We start from the raw sequence: 19,068 nt of genomic DNA, 5'->3' as shown, positions 1-19,068 counted from the left end.
AAGTAACATCTGCTATAGATTAAATTGTGGTGTTAGAATCACCTCAACCACATGATGTAGTATCAACTAAGCAAATGTTACCATCTCAATTCTTTTTCCATTAATGAGGACTTCATCTAAAGCCAGTCTCTCTCACTCCAGAGTTAAATTATTAATGTTGACTGCTCATTACAGCTGTTCAAACACTAAATAGCCAAATGACCCATGCTCTAAGAAAACATGGTGATCTTTTCTGGCAGCATGTACAGAATAATGTGAAGTAGAGCATAATAACGTTTATCATATGTCATAGGACATGGAGGACCTGCCAAGAGAGGCCTTCAAACTCAAACACTGTGCATGAATGTTTGTGTGTATGACACAAACCAAAACAGGCAGCTGTTAACACCAGGCCAGTGAAGAGGAGCGGGTCCAATGACTGAGGCCCTCCTCAATGTGCTTGTTTCATCTGTTGAGGAGGTCCAGAGATCAGAGGGGCAGAGAGAGGGGGTGGTGAGGTGGGGAAAATCTCTTATGGGGCCGATGTCAAGGGCCAAAAATAGCGGAGTACGCCTCTTTTGCTGTTTCTCTCCCTCTGTGACTCATCTGGAGTGTGGTAATTAGCCAGAGACGGTTCACCACCACCGTGGCTGGAATCACACAGAGAGTGGCGGTGACAAGGCCCAAAACAAACGCTCCTTAAAGAGGAACAGGGTGGCAGAGGTGGGGGTTTAGAGGGGGGACTAGGAGAGCAGGAACGAGAGGATATGTCACACTTGGAACCGACCTGTATTACCAAATCCTTCCACGGAGCAGAAGGAAGCAAGAAGGAGGGAGGAGGAAACCAGAATGACAAGAGGTGAGCCAGAGAAAAAGAGACGAGTCGAACAAGAACTGTCTCATTGCTAGATGGCCATCTGCACCGCATTTTTTCCCCCTGGATTTTCCAATTATAATTGAAGTGAATTAAACTCCCTCCTCTTCTCTCTGTCCTCCATAAATGTTCTCTCCATGGCATGTAGTAATGGAAGTCTATTCAGCAGCTAACCCAGGAGCTATACCACAAAAAATCCCCACTCAACTATAATTGGCTCACTAGACCCCTGGGCATTAAATTACACTGCTTGCACATCAATTAATTCACCTCCATTTTCTCTGCAAACAAAATGGTTCGTTCACATATCAGCACAGACCCTGCTGAGCAAATAAATGCCTTCATCATTGCTGTGCTGTATGTTTTGGGTCAATGTTTTCATTGCATTTTGAGTCATATTGATTTATGTCTGGGCCTCATGGTCTGAATGTGTGTGCAATAGAAAAACAGAGAGATAGAGAAGACATGCACACAAACTATGTGTTTGTCCATGTTCACATGGGCTAAAGATGCTATAAGCCACTTACCTTACATAGTTTGCCATATAAAAACTACTCAATATGTTTTCTGGGACAGATTATTGGGATCAAAGACAGAGAAGCAGATATGAGTTTCTGTTCCTGGCTAGTCGAGGAGGGGGGTTGTCATACCAGACATGGTGAGCACATACATTTCCTTGAGCCCTGGGCGTGTGCTTAGGTTCTCCTGGGTGGACTCATTACTCACTGTGAGTGCTGAGCCTGGGGTTGACGGAGAAGCCTGTGTCACACCCACTATGCACCGACCGTTGTGTAATTCCTCCTGGGGTTTTGGAATGGGCTTGTAATGATGACTGGTTTGATATGGTTTCACTCTCTGACACACATGCAAAGACAACTGGGAGACAGTCCTGCAGACACAGACAAGAACCTGCTGTGGTGTAAGTGATACTACCCCACGAGAGCTTCTGTCCATAGCAGGGAGCACTTAGCAGAGGTTTGCATGTATAAACAAAAAAGTCAAGCGGTTAAAAATGAAACATTAACACGGGTGCACCACCAACGTGGAAAACTTAAAATGAAGAACACCACTGTAGCTTAAAAACTGTGTCAGCACCCACCTTTAGTGAATCACCTGTGTAAGTATAAACCACTCTACAAAACACAGCAGGTGACAGAATGAACTATGAGACTTAAAAACAAAAATACAAATACATCTTTTCAAGTACTCTTTACATCTTGCTATCAAGCAACCTAACAGTGTTACTAATGCCACAGTCACATAGGCCAAGAGACTGGTTACTGACCCCCTGGCAGCCACAGATCACTGGGGAAAAATATGCATTCCCCAACCAGTTGGCAAGTGGTTGCTGGATGTCGCTAGGTGAAATTGGTTGTGAAGACGTATATAGTGTCACACCAAAAATCACCTTGCAACTGCTTTACTCACTAGCATATTGTCATGGTTCCTTGTAGTTTGCGTAGGATGCAGACTTGTCTGCAAACACTGACCACCTATTTGCCGAGTGGTTGTAAAACTCGAAAACATTAAAGTCTTCCATGCAAACCAGAGGTGACTGCGGCAATCTGCTAGCAACCAAGCAATCATGAGGAGGTTTTGGTGCAGCAACCTCCAGCAGAAACTTGTCAACTGGTTGGGAAATGCACATTTTTCCCTAGCGACCAGAGGTTGTCAGGAGGTTGCTGCTGTGTAACTGGAGCCTAACTGAACAAGCTCCCATGAAATTTTTACGTACAACTGTCTAATGACCCTTAAAACTGCACTAACAGGTGTCAAAAGTCTTCACAAATCTGGTTTTGACCAGATGTTTTGGTGCCATTTACCTTTTTAGCCTCTTTTAGCTAATTGTTAGGCTTGTACTGTTCACGTGTTCAAAAAGCAAGCAAACTACCTTTGCATTCCCTAACATGAGACAGGAAAAATGGGTGTATAGTTGGTCTCTATAGTCAGTTGTAGGAGCTATGGAGTCACATACAGTTCTGAGGTGCTAAAAACTAAAAGGAAATTGAATACTGGACCTACATTTGACAAGAAGCTTGAGACAAAAGCTTGTTTTTTTTTCTTTACATGGCATCCCTACTGGGGTGGCTGTGGCTCAGGAGGTAGAGCAGGTCACCTACTAATTGGAAGTTTGGTGGTTCAGTTCCTGGCTACTCCAGTCTGCATGCCAAAGTATCCTTGGGCAAGATACTGAAACCCAAGTTGCTCTCTGATGCAGCCATCGGAGTGTGAATGTTATAGAAAGCACTTAGCTAGAGAAGAAATGCTTGTATGAATGGGTAAATGCAAATGTGTTGTATAAAGTGCTTTGAATAGAGTAGAAAAGCACTATATAAGAACTAGCCCATTTATCAAATAGCAGTTAATCCTGCTTTTCCATGGCATCTTCATGCTGACCTGGATCAGAAACACCCTTTTTGCAGCAAAAATTTTGACTTTGCAACAGCACAAGAAATATTTTATTAATGAGACTTTGCTTCATCATGTCGTCTACTAAGCTAAGCTAGTGAGCTTGTAAAGCGAGAACCCATGTGCTTTCCCTGCTAAGCCAAGTTTGATCCTTTTAATCGCTTTTTGTGAAGAAGCTCCTCTTACTGATGGACAAAAACATCAGTCAGCTCAGCTGTGATTGACAATGTTTCATCTTGGTAAAATCCTGCTGAAACACTGTGAAAGATACAGAAATAATCATGAAGTGTTACTGAGGATTAGGAATAACAATGTCATCCAAATGTTTGAGGGCAGTGAGGACTTCAGGTGTTCATTACTAGGACTCTGAAAATCAAGCAGCTAAATGGTATTAGGCCATCACTGTAGCTTATTCAGCACCCATTCAAGATTATTTTTCCAGATTCTTGATATTTGCAGCTTGTACGCAATAAAAATCCACTTTGATTCAGCACAATAGAACGACCCACCCATAAAGAGGAGTGGTATAGCTCTTTGACCTGTTCACACTCTGGCAACATTGGGCTCGCCCCCGTGATTTTGTCTCTTTATCAAGAATGTTCACAAATCCCTGTGAATGACATCATCTTGTTCTGGGGAGTTGTAGCCAAACAGACACAGAGAGAAACAGCACCAAGCGTAGCATCCAGATCCAAGCCCTCAGCAGTCACTGTCTTGAGCCAGCAGACCTGGACACCAGCAGAGAGAAATATGCCAAATACCTCCCCCCATCCACCATCCCACCCCTGTGTTGCCCCCCCCCCCCCCCCAATCTATTATTTCTGCCCCTCTCTCTGTTCCTGAAAGCTTGGTTACATCATCCTCAGTGTCCACATTTCAATAATGCCTGTGAAATCTCCCACTGGCTACAGGACACTGGGGGGGCCAGGATGGAGAAAGCTTGCAGAATGTGCGATAAAGAACAACAGCACGCATACATAACTGATCATTTGTTGTGAGACAACGGTTTAAAACATACTAGTTGAATGTAAATTTCTGTCTTGTGCACTTCTTTCCTCGTAATCCCTGAAAGCAGAAGTGTAATGGTAAGCATTTGTATTGACTCAGGCCGGTCAGCCAAGTCCCCCTCCCCTAACACAGCTCCATGCAGGCCCAGCCATAGCAGACATTTTTGTGGTGAAATCATTAAACCCACGTGCAGCTCTCTCTCTGTGGTCACTGGGGGTCGTGCTCCTCTGCCTTTAGCTGAATAAATCATAAAGTTTGCCGGGGGACCACACAAGAAGCCAGCCCAGTGCAGCCAGAGCATCCAGCCTGTGCAGTCAGTGCAAAACACATGCACACGCACAGCCCCAGACCTTGTTATTTTTCAGAAAAACACCAGCAGAGAAACAGAGACAGAGGGAAGCGAGACAGAAAGTGGCAAGGAGACAAAACAGCAGAGGCACAAAAAACATGTGATAGAGCAGTGCGCTGGAAATAATGTCAAAGAAACTATAAGTTAATAAAAAAAAAAACAAAAACAGAAAGACATAAGGGAAGGTGCAGCAAGGTAGAAAAACAGACTGCCAAAGCTAAAAAAAAAAAAGATGTCAACAACATTTGCTAGTAACATCAGCTAGGATACAAATGAAAAGCTTTTTTTCAGGATTGGGCTCAGGAGCATCATAAAGGAGAGAAATCCTCTCTCCCTGTCTGTCTGGATGAGCTCGCCAGACTGATCCTTCAGACAAGATGTGACTGCTGAAGGAGGAAACGCTGTCCTGTCTGAGGATCACATACTGTCTGGGTGCATTTTTGTGGGATGCACCAATTTATACCATAAATTACTAGAACAAATCGCAAGTAAAACAGAGAGGGAGAGGAGTTTATGTTTGCAGACACTTTGCTGTCACATTTCCATGTCAATTTATACATTAGAAAACAGACATGGATGCCTTTGCTCACGTGATGAAAGAAAATTGTTTACTTAACGCCTCCCTATATATATTGCTCAAACAATTAGTGTTTGATATATTTATTGAAAATTTTACATTACAAAAACACTTTACAAAGATAAAAATGTACAAGAAATATCCATGAGAGAAAAAAAGGGTAATAATAATAGTAATAAAAAAAACAAAACAAAAAAATCAAAACAAACAAAACAAAACAAAAAAAAACCCCCACCCCCTAATAATGAACAAACCCCATCCTCGCTGTCATGAAGTACTATTCAAAGGGTGTAAAACAGTATATACTGATGAATAATACCAGATCGATGTGTATAACTAAAGAAAGAACCCTATTCCTGAACCTGTGTTGAGGGTTGATTAAAGAAAAGAAGGAAAGATTTCCAAGTCTGATAAAATTTCTTTTCTGAGCCTCTCACTACACATCTGATTTTCTGCAGTTTTAAAGTAGCTAACACATCCCTAATCTAGTGTGTTACTGTGGGTGGGGCAGCGTCCCTCCACCCCAGAAGGATCAGACGGCGTGCCAACAAAGTTGAAAAGGCGATCACCCTGTGTCCCCCAACAGGTAATATCATCCCCTCAGGAACAACCCCAAAAAGCAACATAGTTGGATTTAGGTTCAATTTAACTGCAAGAACAGCAGAAAGGGCTTCACAAGCACCTCCCAAGAATTCTTGTATTTTAGGACAGACCCAGAACATGTGACTCAGAGTGACTTCCTCAGATTTACATCTATCACAGATTGGATCTACTTCTGGATAAATCTTAGCCAATTTAGATTTATAAAGGTGCATCCGGTGAACAACTTTAAACTGAATAAGGGAGTGTCTTGCACACATGGATGAGGCGTGAATTCTCTTTAATACTTTAGCCCAAATTGTCTCACTGATTGTGATTCACAAGTCTTGCTCCCAAGGTAATTTTACTGCAGGGATGGGAGGGAAATGCAAATGGGAAATCAGTCTCAAGATGGCAGAAATCGCTCTTTTCTTAGTTGGGTTAAATGATATCAGTTCGTCAATTATATTGTTGTCTGGTTTATCCGGGAACCCTGAAATGGAGCGTGAAACATAATGCCTAACTTGTAGGTACCTAAAAAAATGTGAAGTGGGGAGATTAAATTTAGAAGACAGCTATGCGAAAGAGGCAAACTTGTCTTCAATAAAAAGGTCTTTAAAATACTTCAGGCCTTTTTTGAACCAAATATTAAAGGTGGCATCTTGCATCGACGGAGGAAAAAAAAAATTTGATGCTATTGAATTAGAAAGGTTCATGTTTCGAAGGCCAAAGTATTTCCTAAATTGTGAATAAATTTTAATAGAGTTATTAACTACTGGGTTAGTGACTGTCCGATTTATGGAAAAAGGTAGAGATGCTCCGATTACTAATGATAAAAATTGAGGGTCATAGGACTGTTTCTCCATCTCAACCCATATGGGGCCTCTTTTATCAAAGCAGTAATATGCCCAAAATGACAGACACCACAGATTAGTTGCCCAATAATAATATCTATCATTTTGAAGGCCCATTCCACCAACTTGTTTTGATTTCTGTAGATGATCTTTTTGCAAGCGTGGCCTTTTCCCATTCCAAATGTATGTTAATATAATAGAGTCAAGCTTTTTAAAGTAGGCATTGGGAAGAAACACAGGGAGACACTGGAACAAGTATAGATACCTAGGAAGCACAGACATTTTAATCACATTCACTCTCCCAAGCATAGATAGCGGGAGGGGAGACCATTTAGCCAAATCTTGTTCGATTTTAAGTAATAGTTTATCAAAATTATTTCTTTTGAGATCTGCAAAATCCTTAGTTACAGAAACACCTAGGTAAACAAAGCTATGCTCAGCAATCTTAAAAAGCACCCTAATATTTGCAAGAACAGTGTTAGCTAAGTTTAATGGCAACAGCTCACTCTTATGCAGGTTTAATTTATACCCTGAAATTTTCCCAAATTGAGTGAGAAGGTCTAGAATAGGAGGAAAAGTTGTCTCTGCCCTCCATACGAACAACAGGAGGTCATCAGCATAGAGGGATAATTTGTGCTCTGTACAGCCTCTGATAATACCATGAATAGAACCACTAGATCTTATGGCTATAGCCAAGGGTTCGATCGCTAGTACAAAAAGAAGGGGACTCAGAGGACATCCCTGGCAAGTCCCACAATTTAATTTGAAAGATTTAGAATAAAAGGGATTTGTTAGAACCATGGCTGAAGGGTTGGTATATAATAACTTAATCCATAAAATAAATGTTCTACCAAATCCAAATCTTGCCAATGTCTCAAAAAGGTAATTCCACTCTACTCTATCGAATGCCTTCTCTGCATCCATGGAGAGAAGGCATTTTGAGTCAGCCTGGCATGTGGTGTACATAATGTTAAACAGACGCCGTACATTAAAGAAGGAGCGTCTATCTTTAACGAAACCTGTTTGGTCTGGAGAGACAATGTCTGACAAAACATTCTCTAATCGTCGGGCCAGTACCTTAGCTACTATTTTATAGTCACAATTTAACAGGGATATTGGTTGATAGGATGCACAGTCTTGCTCAAACAATTAAAGGAACACTTTGAAAAACACATCAGATCTCAATGGGAAAAAAAAATCAAGCTGTATATTTTATCTGATATGGACTGGGTAATGTGTCTGGAATGAAAGAATGCCACATCGTTTGATGGAAATGAAAATTATCAACCTACAGAAGGCTGAATTAAAAGACACCCCAAAAATCAAAGAGTAAAAAATGATGCAGCAGTCTGGTCCATTATGCTGAAATTTCATTGCAGCAGCTCTAAATGGTACTCAGTAGTTTGTATTGCTCCAATGTGTTGTATGCATGCCTGACGACATCGGGGCATGCTCCTAACGAGACAACAGATGGTGTCCTGGGGGATCTCCTCTCAGATCTGGACTAGCGCATCACTGAGCTCCTTGACAGTCTGAGGTGCAACCTGGTGGTGTTGGCTGGGCTGAAACATAATGTCCCAGAGGTGTTTTATTGGATTTAGGTGAGGCGATCATGGAGGGGGGGGGGGGGTCAATGGCATTAATTCCTTCATCCTCCAGGAACTGCCTGCATACTCTTGCCACGTGAGGCCAGGCATTGCTGTGCACCAGGAGGAACCCAGAACCAACTACACCAGTGTAGGGTATGAAAGTGGGTCCAAGGATTTCATCCAGATACCTAATGGCAGTCAGGGTGCCGTTGCCTAGCCTGTAGAGGTCTGTGCATCCCTACATGGATATGCCTCCCCAAACCATCACTGACCAACCACCAATCTGGTCATGCAGAATAATACTACAGGCAGCATAACGTTCTCCACGACTTCTCCAGACCCTTTCACATCTGTCACATGTCCTCAGGGTGAACCTGCTCTCATTTGTGAAATGCACAGATGAGACTGGCAGGTCCATCAGTTGCCACTGATGGACCTCCCAATTCTGGTATTCCATGGCAAATGCCAGTCCGGCTCCACAGTGCCGGGCAGTGAGCACAAGGACCCCTAGAGGACTGATTGTTTGGTCAGAGACATTCACACCAATGGCCTGCTGGAGGTCATTTTGTAGGGCTCTAATAGAATCCTGTTCCTCCTTGCACAAAGGAGCAGATACCAGTCCTGCTAATGGGTTAAGGACCTGCTACGGCCCTGTCCAGCTCTCCTAGAGTAACTGCCTGTCCCCTGGAATCTCCTCCATGTTCTTGAGACTGTGTGACTTGTGCTGGGAGACACAGCAAACCTTCTGGCAATGGCATGAATTGATGTGCCATCCTGGAGGATGGACTACCTGTGCAACCTCCGTAGGGTCCAGGTATCACCTCATGCTACTAGTAGTAACACTGACCCTAGCCAAACATAAAACTAATGACAAAACCATTACGAAAGAGGAGGGGAAAATGTCAGCAGCCTCCACCTGTAAAATCATTCCTGTTTTGGGAGTTGTCTCATTATTGCCCCTCTAGTGCACCTGTTGTTAGTTTCATTAACACCAAAGCAGTTGAAATGGATTAACAACCTCCTCTGCCACTGAACTGACCAGATCAATATCCCAGAAGTTTAATTTACTTGATGCTAGCCTCTGTTTAAAAAGTGTTCCTTTAAATTTCTTTTGAGCAGCATATATACAGCCATGTGGAAAAGAAAGTACATCCTCTTTCAATTCAAAGTATCACTACATAATAAAATTCTACTCCTTACTGGGTTCTAAAATTGTTGTCAGATGCACACGATATATTTTATGGAGGTAATTACAGTTTTTATGTGATCCCCAAAGCAATTAATAACTAAATATAGAGCATACAGTACAAGTATAAAGTACTTAAAAATGGGAGCAGTAAGGTAAAGCCCATCACAGCTGTGCCTATGAATTGTATGGACGTCATTGTGCCAACGCTATTGCTTTTCTTCAATTGAGACTAGCCGTTGTGTATGCGCACCATGCATTTACACCACTGCAACATCAACATACACCCTGCCACAAAAAAGATGCCATTTTTGTTTGTTTGCTTTTGTTTTTTTATCAACTTTCTCCAAGACGAATTATACACATCAGCGTATCTATACCACCAAACTACTGCTTTCTAAATTTTATATTCTAACACCCTGCCACCCTGTTTTGTTGTCCACCTCCATGAAGCCTCTATCACCTGACTAAAAGGTCGGGTCATCATGCGTGTCATGGTGAGAAATCTATGTGTCAGTACAGCCTGGAGACAGAGGTAAGGGTGAGGGTGGAGGTTGAAACTCTACACTCACCGTTAACGGAGGCCATAGTACCTCGTGACCCCAGGCCACACATTTCTGGGTGAACTTTGGCCTTGTGACCACACCGGTGGTGCTGGGTACGCCTCGTGTTAGACATGCACTTACATACACACACAGTATAACTTCAGACTCCCTCTGGCTTGCAGTCAGGCAGTCATTACCTGGAGATTGTATCAGTGTCAGTTTGTGTGGGATTCATACTCCCTGGGGTAAAGCACAGAGGGCAGGCGCCTGATCTTTCTGTGAAATGTTAATGTGGAACAAAACAGGCTGAACTCAGAGTGTAGCAATATGTGGAGCCCTGCTCATTGGTTAAGAAACTCTATCCCCTCTAGCATCAGTTGGGATGTGACCAAGCCAAAAACAAATCAGAAAGCTTTGAGTGCTTTGAGAAGTTTTTTAAGCACAGCTGGATCAGTGAAGCATGCTTTACAGCATATCTACTGTGCTCTGCCCTCATTAAACTGAGACAAAAATCTACCATTCAAGCCACAGTTAGAGTGTCCATTAGTACTGGTATTTCAATTTTGAAGACAGTAAATTGGCCAAGGAATGCAGCTTGTTGCCTTATCAAAGTCTAGAAGCCAGGGATCTGGAAATGCCTTGCTTTGTTGAGCGTTTAGTTTATCTGTCCCATAATTGCACATTGTAAAACTGTCTCTCTGGGCTTCTTGCTATCCCCAGTGGCCAATGTAACCATCTGGCCCTCGCAAAGATCTGACCAGGAAGTTATGTGAGACGTCAGAGGATAGGAACTCTGATAATGGATACTTAGCCTCACATGGAGTTGGCTGATTCTTCAACATTCCCATCATTGTCTGAAATACCTGTCACTGTGCGCACTGCCAAAGTTGTCAGTCTTTACAGTACTTTTCTGCAGTGAGATGCTCAACAAAAGGCTAACAAGTATTTCTTTTTTATTGCACGAAACTTTCTGCAGTGGTGTACAGGAGGACATGCATGCATGCATGCAGATCACTATGTTGCTCAACCCAGTATAAGTGGTTCACTGAATCAGAAATTCTGGCATCTCTTTACCCAAGTACAGGTGAATGGTGTGCACAGCCAAGTCTTTGTGCACACTTGTATTGCAATGTCACTTTGGGGAGTACCTGTTGTAATTCTGCACAAATACATCTATTATGAGTTCATGTATCTTGTGTTCATAATTCCTTCAGTTTTGACAAGATCTCCAACACCACTGGCTGAAATTCAGCCCAAACCATGACAATCTCCATCGTGTTTTACAGATGGCTGTAGACACTCAGTGCTGTACCTCTCTCCTCAACTCCTCAATACATACTGACAATGATTTGAACAAAAAATTTCAAATATGTTTTCAGTCTTTTCTGTTCCTTAAAAATGGCTTCTTGACAACCACCCTTCCACTGAAACCATTTCTGATGAGGATTCAGTGAACGGTAGATAGATCAACTCAAGGGCCAGCTGTATCCCAGGTCCTGTGTCAGGTCTGTTTCATATTTATTATGGAAATGACTTTCAGATATTGTTCATCTGCAGTAGATGGTTTTTAGGCCTTCTATTTCTTCTTTTGTCCTCAATTTGTCCAGTTTCCTGAATTTTTTTAAGGACACATTGTACGCCATGACCAAGAATTCAGCTCATAGCTCTTTGGAAATCATTTTATTGGTGTAAAAATACTATTTTATGTCTGTCAAACTGTATTATTTTTGGCCTTTTTTTAAATGGATTTAAAGAAAGAAATGGGAACAAAAGAGGAGCTTTTGTGATAGGCTGCTAACAACAAAGTGCCTAAAGATATGATTCAAAATGTGTTCTTTGCTACGTTGTCTGTTATGCGTAGACAACACTGATTCACCCCTTGAGTTAGGTGCCGTTTTTATGCTTGAATGATTGATAGGTCAGTGTTAAGTGGTTCAACAAACAAAAAAAAACATTCCTCTGAAAATGGTCAGATACAAGGACTGGACTGAAAACGAACATTTTTAAAACGTCTTCAGAAAGCCTGGAGAGCTAGTGCTCAAGACCACTTACTTAAAAATTACTGGAAAGTCTGGCTCCTTGGAAGCAAAAAGTAAAGAAATAAATGTGGCTCAAGACTTTTGCACACTATGTATGATATTGTATATGAGCAGGTGGCTGGCAGTACCAACCAATTACACAGTCCTGTTGATAGGATGGGAGCCAGTGTGATTACATCCTGCCTCACTACCTTCACAGTGGGTAGAAGTATTTCAAAAAGCTGGACTCAGACACAGTGATAGGAAGACAAGGAGGTTCAAGGAGAGTCAACCTTTGCTGGGCACCCCCTCTGCACAGATCCCTCTTTATGCTCCTGTTTATTATGGTCCCAAGTAATCCATGCTTGGTGCACTGCACCAGAGCTGCCATATGTCAACATCTTGCTGGTGGTTTGCAGGGCTCCAAACAACAGATAGGGTGCACTGAACATACCATGTAAACTTTATAAAACAGATTCAGCAGAACTATAATTATTTACAAAACCAGAGTAGGGGAATATTTTAGTAGGGGAGGCAGTTTTATTTATTTATTTACATAAAAACAACTTTACTGTTCATAGTTCATTTTTTCTCTTATCAGGAAGTAATTGATATACATTGCTGTGATGGGACTTTCTAATTCTGAATTCAAATCACTATAATCTGCACGACTGGTTAATTTGCTCAGCTTTGCCCACCACAGCTAATGCACAAATTTGTGCATGTCAACATTAGTGCCTAAATGATCTAAAGAAAGGCTCTGCAAAATTTAGTCCACCTTTCCATAGCACAGGCGTGGCAAAAAAAAAAAAAAAAAAGTGGTGGGAGGGGTTGTTAGTGAGGAGTGCGGGGTTTTATTTTTGTGAGCACCCCTACAATGCTCCACCTGTGCCTCAGCCATACCCCAGAGGACCACCCACTTAGGGAGAGAGAGGGCAGTCGAGAATCCCTATAACCTCTTTGGGTGGGCAACAAGGCCTCGTGCTGAAGTAGAGTGTTTCAGGCAACTGAAAGACTCAGGAGGAATGACTCTCAGTAAATACTATCACACTACCAGCAAAGAATAGCAAGGGCTGGTGTGAACTGAGAGAGGTGCTACATTAGGGCGGCCTGTGTGTGTGTGTGTGTGTGTGTGTGTGTGTGTGTGTGTGTGTGTGTGTGTGTGTGTGTGTGTGTGTGTGTGTGTGCGGCACAATCACTTCACACTTATATGTGTGGAGTGATTGAGTGAGTGTGTGAAGTTGTTTAAAATGAAGGGAAAAAATGAAGATTTATTGATCTATCATATTTCCTTATGCAGTTTTAATATGAATATCAATTTTTCACAAACTCTTGAACACCTTTGGACAGCCTATTCACATGATCTCCCTCCGCAGAAGATACACCAATGTCTTAAAAGTCAAAGACAGGCTCACCATTGCTGATAGTTTTGGTGCAAAGAGCACCTGTACAGAAATGTGAAAAAAAAGGGGGTAAATATACCATGAATATATAAGGACTTGTTACTGTAAAATTATATGGCAGGTTCTAACAATCTTAAACATATTGTTTTGGCTGGGTGGTGGTCTGGAGATGTATTTGAGGCTGTTTATAACCCTATGTTGTGTTCATAGGTTTTGCAGCTTCCTGAAATAGTCCGAGCTGAGCTTTTCTTGCTTTACTAAATGATTCCTGTTAAAGCTTAGTGTCCGTTTGATGTTGTGCATTTTGCCACACTCTGTGACAACTGGATTTTCTTCCTGCCTGTATGACTGTTTACTGATATTTTCATTTTCTGATCTGATTGGAAGACACATAAAACACACAAAAAATAGTTTGTTTGAAGCATGCTCTAAAAAGAATAACATATTTAGACATCATCATTTAGTTACATGTTAGCATACATTTTACAGTATCTTTAGGAGCTCTGCTCTCTGAAATTAAATATGACTCACTTATAACGATGAGGTGTGAGGATGAGCATCTGGTTGTGTTTGCTTTCATCTATCTTTGCTTAAGTCCAACTAGACAATCAAACCGATCTATCTTTGCTTATGCCTGTGTGAGTGATTGATGGCTGAGGAAGGAGGTGAAGGCCTCCTCCCCGGTGGTCTGGCTGGGCTCTTAGCCACTGTGCAATGACCGCTGCTGCTGCTATCCCTGACCCACATCACCACATCATTGACACTAAACCGACCGCCAATCTTCCGTTGGCCCATTGCCTTTGGCACAGTCTGCGCTGGAGCTGTTTACATTATAACCCTGCTACATAATGAAGACTGAAAAATAACGAAGAAGAACTCTGTATCCACAAACTACAAGATAACGCTTGTTTGTCTATCATTATTGTCACACTGACTGATGTTTTTTTTTTTGTTTTGTTTTGTTTTTTAAATGCCGTGCACACAGCCTCACGGGCCAGCACTGTGGTGCATGTGTTAAGTAGCAAACACAAAGAGGATAAAACAGTTCAGGAACACTATCCCGTGTTCAAATAAACAGAGGTGTGTGGGGTCTGAAGAACAAACACACATTCATTAGGTGTATTGGTGCCTCTAGACCCATAGTGTTTGAGCAGTGATGCATACACACACACACACACACACACACACACACACACACAATGGTATGGACTCCCTTACACTCTCTTTATATTGCTCATTTTCACACACACGCACACAGCATCCAACCAACCCCCAATTAGACAATCAAAACCGCTCTGCTGACCCTTAGCTTCTCTGGGATTTGGAGTTTACACCCCGACATAGGCCGCCCACTCCTGTTTACCCAAGAAACCTGACTGATGGATTGTATTGTTTGGCCTTTCGCAGCTATAATTGGCTTCGTTGTATAGGTTAAAGCTTGGGATATATTCTGCAGACCCCAAACATGCCACGCTTGGCTTCTGGGTCAATAACACTCATATCAGTCCAGGGCCCCCTAAATGGTAAAAGGGTCAGGAGTGAACATCACTGGCTCGCTAACGACATTAGTCGGTGGCGATGACCTCACCATCTTAACCCTCCTTCATGTCTTTGCTCGTGAACCAGAGACACGGGCTCGGCCAAGTATGCCTCCTAACCTCCACAGCACCCAGTAAATATTTAGCCAGGACTCCACACTGTGATACACAGCCAGTCCAAACAACCTGCTAAACAATTATCATTGGCATAATCTGTATACTGAACTGCCTCCATCATGTATCCATGTGTCAATATAATGTTTGACTTTAAAATGCTGTGTGATATTCTGTTAGCTTGAAATGTCAAATTGTACCGGCTGTGTCGGGACTGTCATTCTGATACCACAGAACAAGAAAGCATGCATTTCAAACTGCAGAGTCAACTCTATAAATAAGTGGCTGAGGTCAGTGTGTTTTTCGCTCTTAATGGCACGTACCGTGTCCAGAGGACAACAAATACAAAAATAAAAAAAAAAAACTTGAATTTTGCATGAAAAATAAGGGAGACTGCCAGCCTCAAAAGTGGATCACACCAGGTCAGCAAAACAGAGACAGTGATGGCGAACAGTAAGCCATGAATGTTGGTGGAAGTGTTCCAGATGTGCACCAGGAGATGACCCTGAAGGGACCAAACTGAAATCAGGTATGGTTTTTGATTTGTTTTTTATTGTGAAGTAATAGCATCTAAGCAGTAAGCTGAGAAAGTCCTCCACTGAGAGCCATCGCAACAGTGTTTTGGAATCATTTTAGCCACAAACCATCAAACCTGCAGGACAAACTTCCCTTGAAACTTGATTCATGATTTAAACCTACATTAGCCAACACTGCAGCATAAAATCACTCTTATTTTTTTTTTTTTAAATGTATGTACCTGATCTTGTATTATCAGATTATCTTGTATTATCAGATAAAACTACTTCTTTCTAGACCAGCTATTAGGTTTTATGGCCTTCATTGGGGACCCAGCACATTTTGGGACAGTGTGCTAGGATGGAAAGGGATTTCGTCATGCATCTACAAGACTCATAAATGCCTGAACCACTGGTTGCTAAGCATTCAACAAAGACACTTACAAACATATGACACCTCTCTGTTTGGCCACTGGTAAAGTTGTCACACTTGAGAGTGAAAACATTTGCTAAATTACGGCTTCCTCTCCTCTGCACCTTGCTAATGAGGCTGCAGGCACGGTGATTTAAGGATGTCCAGAATTTTGAAGTTGATCTTGGAGACCACACCGTTTCCAATAAATGCAGTTATTCTCCTCAGTGCTTCATGCGCTCAGGTTTGTGTTACTCTCTCAAGTTACATTTCCGTCTACACTGGAGGTCTCAGCAGCGATGACTCAACAAGGAGTGTACAGTAACTCTATTTGTAAAACGATAGATGTTTGTATACTGTGACTGCGGATGTCCGTACTGCCAGATACTATTTTGGTCACCAGATGATGATGTTGTAGCCATCCAAGGTGGGCTAGATAGACAGAAGCTTGTAAGCACAAAGTCTGGAATGAGACAAAGTAAAATATGGGACTTTGTAGTTAATGCTGATAGCAAAACAAAAAACATTCAAAGAGCATGTGGTGCAAAAGAAAGGGCAAAGTTGTGCCACTGTGCCATAGACAACTATAGAGCAGTCCTGTCCTCACTTGGATTATTGTGAAGCTGAGTAACACGAATAAAAATATTGGAATAGCTGAGATCCAAAAGGAACGCTTTTGTTTCACACACTTTTTTTTGTTTGTTTGTTTTGGAGGGGCAGCCAATTAGAAGAAAGTGGACAAAAATAAGGTTAAATTAAGGTGACCTTAAATAGTGCTCAGGGTGGCTTGCAGGATGAAATGAGGGGCCGCACCAAAATCTAGCTTTAAGGTAAATATGGATCACCTCAAACTGATCAATACATAACTATGTACTATCTTACTGCAAGCAATGAAACTCAGTTTACACTGAAAAATATTGAATCAAATGATCACGGTGTTTAGTTAAAAAAGCAAAAATTAGACACAAAAGACAACAAAAATAAAAAACCTCTCCACTAAATTTTTGCCCTTATTTTACTTCCTGAGGCAACAACACTTGAACACCACAGTGTAAAACATGAAGTGGGTTCAAGTTTGTTTGAACATTACTAATGTGATCCGACTACACAGTACTATCCAGATGACCACACAAATATTTGGAGCTCGCAGTGATACTTGGCAGCCTCTGGCTCTTTGAAATGGTGCGCGAGCCACAGGTTGTGAAAGACGGGTAGGAAAAAAAAAAAAAATTCACATTCCCGAAAAAAGACAAGTGTTGAAATTCATCTGAATGTTTTATGATCAATCCATCCCCTAATTTGCTGGCTGGTTTATCTCACCAGCATTGGTGAGTTCCTTCTCTTTTGGTGGGCCGAGTGCGCCACAAGAACATAAAGGCTCAGTTCATTTAGCATGTTAATAAAAAACATGCCACATGGCTTCTATGGCTTGGACTGTAGACTCATAACAACCTTATAATCAAAAGCATTGTGTGTAAGGAATACTGATTCCAGTTGTGGCCTGATGTTGGCAAGCCCCCCCCCCCCCCATTTACTTTTTACTTTGCTCTGCCAAAGAGTGAGTAAAAATAAATCCTTTTACAGCGTATTACCACAAACGGTTCATCTGTGAGCGCTGGTGCTAAACACCTGCTTGTGCTGAACATAATCTACAAAATAATACTGCTGTTCACAATTATGTACAGCACCTGTGCCAAATATACTTTATCAAAGGCTGGTTCACCAAAATTACAAAATAATAATCCTCACTTAGCTGTGGTGTTATTTAGGATGCAGATAATTTGATGTCTTTGTGCTGGTTTTGAGAAATGAGTATCTAAGTCAATCCAATGGGTATGAATCGATTTTGATTTGAAAACTGACACTTTTTTTTTTTTAATCCATAATTAATGAAAATGTTGCTGAAATGTATCTTGGGGCACGTGAATTTCTTTATCATTTTTTCACTGAAGACACAGCTCCTAAAAACTGTCTTTATGAGGCACAGCAGAATTCAAAGTTCTTCTTTAAGACTAGCAATTTAGGAGATGGCATCAGGGACAACACTGCTTCTCTGACAAGGAGAGGATGGATAAGCAGCAGAGGGAAACATTTTATCAGAGCCTTTGTACATATCAAGTCATGTAAGTATACTTAAAATCCTTGGTGGTCCAATGCTGCTATCAGCAAGTGGAATGTAGCACAGTGGGGACTGCACCCAAAAAAGTTCAGCTCTGTATCTTTGCAATTAGCTGAAGATAAACTCGGGTTTTTACACTGTCCTGATTTATACTTTGTTTCCCAAATTATTTACAAAGTGATCATTCCCACAAGAAACTGCACACACATTGCCTGTGTTTATGGTCACTGACTTTTGTTAATTTGTTGTCTGCTCTCGATGGCTGTGAGGGGAACATGAGGATAATGAAGAAGTGTTTATGTTTTTGAGTGCTTAGTGGTAATGGGGCTGCGACTGTGTGAGTATTTTATGTTCTCGTGCTGATTGGTCTGCATGTTTGGAGGACATCAGTGAGTTTCCGACCATATGAGCCTGTCTCACAAAGCATGTGGACCTGCCTCAAACAGTGTGAAGGTTTGAGGAATGGGAGGGGGCATACAGTGGCAGACAGGGCACTGACCCCATTCATCTGAGATGAACCCCGCTGAGAGTCTAAGGCCGGGGTTCACGACTGTTCAATCACACTCAGTGCGTTTACATGCACGTTCATTGTCAGATTGCTGCATTAAATTAAGTAAATGAAAATGTTGGTTTCCTCAGTCAGTTAGATTAAGAAGATTAAGAGAAACCTCTGTGAAACAGCAGGAATCCCACTTAACACTGATTGTATTTCTTTAGTGGGACTAAAGAATATGACAGTAATACAGGAGTGAAAAGAAGGTTGTTACCAGTAGGTGTGCATCCTTGAGTCTCAAACAAAAATATAAAAAGTAATGAAAGAAGTTCAACTAAAATTCAAACACTAAAACATCCAAATAAGTTTGTGCCGTCTACTCAAACGGAAAACTTCCAAGGAGTGCCAAAACCTGCAGTTCTTCCAAAAGCGAGTCCAACATAGTTTTCATGTCGGTATCTCTTTATTACAAATTGTGTTTGAGTTACGCTGTATATCAAAGTTGTG

The sequence above is a fragment of the Archocentrus centrarchus genome, chromosome 1 (assembly GCF_007364275.1).
Source record: "Archocentrus centrarchus isolate MPI-CPG fArcCen1 chromosome 1, fArcCen1, whole genome shotgun sequence".
Taxonomy (NCBI): domain Eukaryota; kingdom Metazoa; phylum Chordata; class Actinopteri; order Cichliformes; family Cichlidae; genus Archocentrus; species Archocentrus centrarchus.
This window is presented reverse-complemented; position numbering follows the sequence as displayed.